The following is a 6,363-nucleotide window of genomic DNA, read 5'->3' as shown; positions in this document are numbered from 1 at the left end:
AGCACGTAAGAATTAAATATCACCTATTCAAATAGAAATTATGCCGTTGAAAACGAGATCACCACACCTGTACAAGAAAAGACAAGCAAGCCCAAAACATCTGTTTGGATCCACCTGCCAAGCACCTGTTTTGCTGTTTCAATGCCATTTGATTGCTGGAGATGTAGAGGCTCTTGTGAGGTAATGAGTGATTTTACATTATGCATGATTGAAAACAGGTGTTCTAATGCTGTACAGTTCTATGCATGAATAATTCAGTTTGTTTAGAGCAAGATCTTTAAAAGAAGTATGCTCTGTATTTTTTTATAAATATTAAGGTTATTCTCTGCCATGTATGGTGGCTGGTCTTTTCAGCAGGCTCGCTGATGACCATTTTTGTATAATTTTATGGGTAGGAAATAACACTGTGAAAGGTAAAAAAAAAAAATAATTACACCTAAAGCACATAAGCAATGAAATTGAAAGGTTTCTTTAGCAAGGAGGGGGAAAAAACCTGTCACTGTTTTAAGGGAGAAAGCCAGATGACTTTTGGCAAAGCCTGCTTCTCAACACTAACAAAACAGCCCAAGAGCTTAATTATATAGAGGGGCGAATGTGCCTCAGGGATAAGTAAGAGCTAGTCCATCTCTTGGTCCGAATTCCAGCTGAGTCTGAATATGTTTAAGAATTTGGGTTGTTTTTTCTTTCTTTTTTCCCCTCATGATTATGAAAAGGTTTCTTGCATATTATATGCTTTGTGCTGGTGGAAGATACTGCAGAATGAGGTCTTGATCTGCAGACAAGGTTCCGCATTGGAAATAAATCAGCCCAAGCTCCTCACCATGGAGAATTCAGAGGCTGTTTGGGATCATCTCCTAAAGATGAGGAAGATGTGGTAGTCCAAACTGAAAGATGCACCTAAACTTGTAGCATCTCCTCTGCTTCTTCCCAAGGTAAGCAATGCAGCTGGCACGGCTTCGTGGCTTCAGCCAGGAGGGTTTTGAGGCAGGGTGAGGAGCGTTAAACAGCCGAAGGTTCTCCTGCCACAGCATGGGTCTTATCCTCCTTGTTCCTCAGCTCGAGCTGTAATGCAGTTTAGTAACAAGGTTTGCAACTAATGTCAGTTGTGGTGTTAGGTTTTATTACGGGACATAATAGGACGTGCTTTCGCTGGGAGCAGCACTGAGGTCTCCCGAGCAGCTCCCAGGGAAGGTCTGTCACCTTGGCCAATTCCTCCCCTTCCATTGCAGCCGCTCCAGCAGCTTCAGGGGTCCACAGCTGCTCTGGTGCTTGGCTTGAAACAAAGTGCTCAGAGTGCTGCTAGAGATCCAGATCCTCTGAGGACAGGCAAGGTTCAAAAGCAGATGAAGAGGACAGCAGCCCTCCCAACATATTATGGTGGACAAAGCAAAACCTTGATAAGGGTGAAGAGAGTGGAGAAAGTGAGAGTGAACAGAAGCTTTCAGATCTTCCAAGTGGATGACCATTTATGATCACCCTGTCTATTGCCATTGAAATGATGAAGTGAGAGAAGAGTAGAAGAGAAGAAAGCGAATGAAATTATGGGTTTAAAGGGAGAAATGAACAAAGACCTGAGGCTGAAAGCAATCATTAAAGCATACTGCAGCTTCCTGTGCTAATTAAAAAATGCACCATGATGCTAGAACACCAATGTTTAGAGCTGCTGATATATAATCTGAGCAGGTTTGGATCCAGTGGCCGTAGAGGTTGGTGGAGTGGACTTCAGCGTATTGTGTGCGGTCAGGCAACAGAAGGAGGAAAATTCATGAATCCAAAAGAGCCAAGTGTGACCCAGGACCTCACAGAGTAAATAAGGATATCTCAAACTCTGTGGCCCACACTGCTCAGGAGGCATTAGGTCTGGGTTCCTGCAGGAATTAAAAGCAATGAGTCTGACCAAAACCGGCTAAGCATGCAGACATTTAGGGGTTTAACTGAAGTGGATCTGTAATCTTTCAGTATTCTATATACAATATGTTACTGGAGACAATAAATTAGAGTTTATAATATCCTATCCATTCAGCTACTGACAAAGTGTCTAAGGTAATCTGACCTGCTTCACAGACCATGAGAAAAATCCTCATGTAAAGTGAAAAAGATAAATTACAGCATTTTACAGAGAGGTAGGGGAATTTGTCTCAACTCAGATCTTGGGTTAATTCCCACAATAGGTGAAAGAATGTTTCACCATGCTTTATACAAATAACGTTGGGGAGGTTTAACAGGTGCAACCCTACAGGCCAAGGGATAAACTCCGCTCCCTTTAATGCATCGAAGCCAACGCTCATCAACAACACGGGTGGCAATCAAAGTGAAGGAAAAAAGGGAAGACATCTCTGAGGGAAGACAAGCAGCAAGGACAAAATACTGTAAAGTGTCTGAAGTGTGGGGAAAAGGTGGTGGGTTTTTTTCTGAAATGGTTAGGAAGAGGAATACGTCCTGGTACTCGGAGTCTCTGCAATAAGGAAAGCATTTTCTTTTCACTGGAAGCTGTTGTTCCTCCCTATCATGAGTAGAAAGTGAATGCAGTCTCATAATTATAGCATGCTGGATAGGGGGAAAAATGAAAAAGGATGATGTGGCATCTCTTGGAGATGCTGCTGCCTGGCATCCTGAGAGGTTATCTGTCCTGTTGCTGCTGATGGAAACTCACAGTTCCCACTGAGCAGCTGGGAGAAAGACATTTCTGCTCCTTCCTGATTCCTTCCCACTAGTTCGTAACCCATAATAGCAAATGAAGGCTGCCTTCAGCTTGGTGGAAGAATTTCCTACAGATCTACAACTCCCTCTTTTTTTTCTTCCCCCCCCCCATTCCAAATAACAGTTGTTTTATAAAGCTTCTTATCTGCTTGTTTTAAATTAATGTTAGGGGTTACTTTTTGTTTTTTACTTTAAGTCCAGCACACGACTCTCCTAGAGACACATCCTTCTCCTACCTCTGCAGACCCTTCTCGGTAGCAGCGACAGAAGGTACCAGTAGCTCCTCTACCACTTTTCTAACTATTTGCGTTCCCTTTCTAGGTACCAAGATGACATGCTTGTTCTCGCAGTTGGATACTGCAAGAGAAAGCGTGCACCTTGGTCATATTGTGTTGGGTATTGATCTGTGGGCCAGGTCAGGTGCCTGCAGACAGAAAGGTTTGGCTTTCTACCTTCATTCCTTTGTGTCACACCTTTACTTCGGGGTGTCAGAAGGAAATGGAGTTTTTCAGAAAATCTTCAGAGTTCTTAATTTGCGAGCACACCTGCGTGATCCGGGACTTTCAAGAGGTTTCCAGGTAAGGCATTGGAAAGATGAATGTGGAGTTCTCTGACATCTATGTTGGATATGAAAACATCTAGTTTCTGAAACCTTTCGAGGGACTCAGATGGAAGTTGTTCCATAAATCGAAAGTATGTATTTACCTTTTTTTATATATATACCTTCTGTGATTTATATGTGACTGTTCCCTGTCATCATCATCTTCCAACTTCTTTGTCTTTCATTTCCTTTCAAGAATTAACCAGGATCAGATGAATTTACAGGAAATTTTCCATTGCTGACTGGGTGATCTATGTCCCTGATATCTCTTTCACTACAGCAGAGGGAACATAACAAGGTACTTTCTCTAGGTACCAGTAGTCCCATTTCCTAAACCAGTAGTGCACTCCTCCTTATTCGCAGTTATAATCGTGTTGAAACTGTCAAGTGTTGTTTCCACCTCTTTAATTTTCTTCTCGAACTAAATCTTTTACTTCTTTATATGCAGAGGCTGCTGTGGCCTGGATCTCATCTTGTCTTCTAGTAACATCTTCCAGATTTGTTTTAAACTGATTAGACACTGCTGAAGAATCAACTTTTCTCCCCCGGACAGTACAAAGCCAAGTGTTGACAGAGCTGGCTCCTGGCCATCAGCTACATGATGATGCAGCATCACATCTTTTGACAGTCCCGATTTCGTTTGGGGCACTCTGAAACGTTTACACACCCTGACGAATTAAAATAAAATAAATTACAGGGTGACAGGAGGCTGCAATTAAAAAAGAAGTGTCAGCTTGACCAGAGAGTTGTTTTAATTAAAGGACTTATTCTATACACTAGAACAAAGAATCTGAAAGTTGTTTCTGCCCTTCTCATGTGGCTGCATTTCCCCTCTGAATTTCGATTTTGAAAACCGGAAAATGATCCTTTTATTGGGCTACTGAGAGAAATTATGGGGAATAAGCTGAGTGAATTTTAAATTCTCTCAGTAGGAGTAGGGAAGGAGGGAAATACTTGCCCTTCCATAACTAAATATCTTCCAGTGCAGTTTAGACACAAGGACACTAGTTTCTGGTGCCACCTGAGCACAGGGGTGCATTTCAGTCCAGAGGATCGTATGTATTGCCTCCACTTAGATTCTTTGTTGGATGGACATCACCCTCTCTTTAAGCATGAGGAGGAAATACAGAAGATTACAATACCAAATACTATTTCCGAGGTTCATTTGTCCCTAAAGGTTAATAAAGCTCATCAATAAATACATTGAAATGAAGCAAAGTTAGCTCTACTATTTGAATCTTCCCATCACAGTGTCCTAAGAGATGTCCTGTGGTTTAACACATAATTAATATGTTTATTTATCTTAGCTTGCTTTTTTTTTTTTTTTTAACAGCCATCAACATAGCAGCCAAATATAAACATTTCATCCTGTTTTGTAAAGAGCTTATGGTCCATTTTATTGCAACACTGTTAATTTCCCGGCTCCCAGCAGTGACATGTAGATCCCCCCCCCCAAAAAATCTCCAAAATTTTTTCGCCACTTTTGCTTGAAGGTGAGTTATGTTTACAAACGTGTGGAAAATGTGCCTCATTTTCCTCCTTTGGGTGTCATGGGAACACAAACCGAGGTCTGATGCAGTAGCACTGCTCAGTGCTGCCCGGTGCTTCTCGGGGGTCCCATAATCCACCCACAAGGTTCTTTCAGTGTGTGGCGTAAAGTTACATGCTGCTTGCCAGAGTCCAAGATCCCAAACACATGGATCAGGCTGGCTGTGGTATTAAAAGTTGAAAATTCGTCAGACAAACATAACTAATATTTTTGTTATTTATTCATGTTAAAACATTAAAATGTCCTCATTAAATTACATAATTTTTAACTTACGGGATGCTCAAGGAATATTTGTGAGAATTACTGGCTTTAGCTTATGCTGTTTGTAACTCACTTTTTATAGACTTGACTGGTCAGGTAATTTCCACAGTATTGTTTTTGGCTCCTTAACTGGATCCCATCCAAGTTTACAAAGTGCTTCTACAGAGATAATGGAGCACATTCCAGCATCCTGTGAAATGTCAGCTATATATCTAGTGTTAGATGTGTAGTGATAACCTGGGTAGAACTGTCAGATGCTGTAATTTCTTGCTTGGGAGTACCAAACACCCTGAAGATACCAAGGCATTTCTGCCAAAAGAGGGAAAGAAAAAGGAAAGGGGAAAAAAAAAAAAAGAGAGAGTGAGGAAGAGAGAGAAAATGTCCAAGCGTTCCTGTTTGCTGCTCCAGACCTTGATGCTTACAATGTGGTCTTTACGTCTATTTCCTTATAAGAAAAGTAAATGCAACACTATTAATTTATTTACACCAAAGAATGGTTAAGTTAGTTGATGTCAGTAACAAAATTTCATCGCAAAAATTAGTAAATCATTTTTGAGGAAATATATAAACCCAGTATTAAAAAAAAGGAATACAAATGTAACTCTTAGATCTGAGTCCAATCAGCTGAGAAAAGCATGATGATAAAATAAGATTTAACAGAAGCATAGATTGAAAATGGCGAATAATACTTTTTTAAAAGGGACCTACTGGAATAAGTAGGTCTCAGAGGTATTTGATTTGGAATATGTAGTCTTCTCCTTGCGGATATTTGTGAAAGTTATTCCTGAATGATCAGTGGTTTCTCTGCTTTTCATTATCTTTTCCTTTTTTTTTTTTTTTTTTTTTACAAGGGCCAGAATTGTATGCATGATTTTCTGATTTTCTGTGATATTTTCACATGGGAGGTATTCATGAACTGGCCAAGGACACATCGTTTACAAGAAGGTCCTGTCAAGCATCCAAATGTCTTTGCTGAAGCTTCCATTTTAGATGACCCCACAGAATGTGAGAAAACTTTCTTTTAGGGGAATGGCATCTTCTGGCCAGAGTTACGTCCAGAAAGTCTGCTGTGTTTAACCCGTCACTGAAATGCCCAGTGCAAATGAACTTAAGGGTGGAGGTAGGAATGACGTATTCGTGTTTTCTCAAGAAAGATGCCAGGAGAGGACTCAAGACCTCGCTCTGAATTTTTCCTACCCGCAGAACTACCTCTCTGGTAAATAAGATTTCTGAGAAGGTCAGTTGGGTGTTT

The sequence above is a fragment of the Phaethon aethereus genome (assembly GCF_964289735.1).
Source record: "Phaethon aethereus genome assembly, chromosome: 6".
Lineage (NCBI taxonomy): Eukaryota > Metazoa > Chordata > Aves > Phaethontiformes > Phaethontidae > Phaethon > Phaethon aethereus.
The sequence above is the reverse complement of the archived record's forward strand: the minus strand, read 5'-3'. Positions refer to the sequence as shown.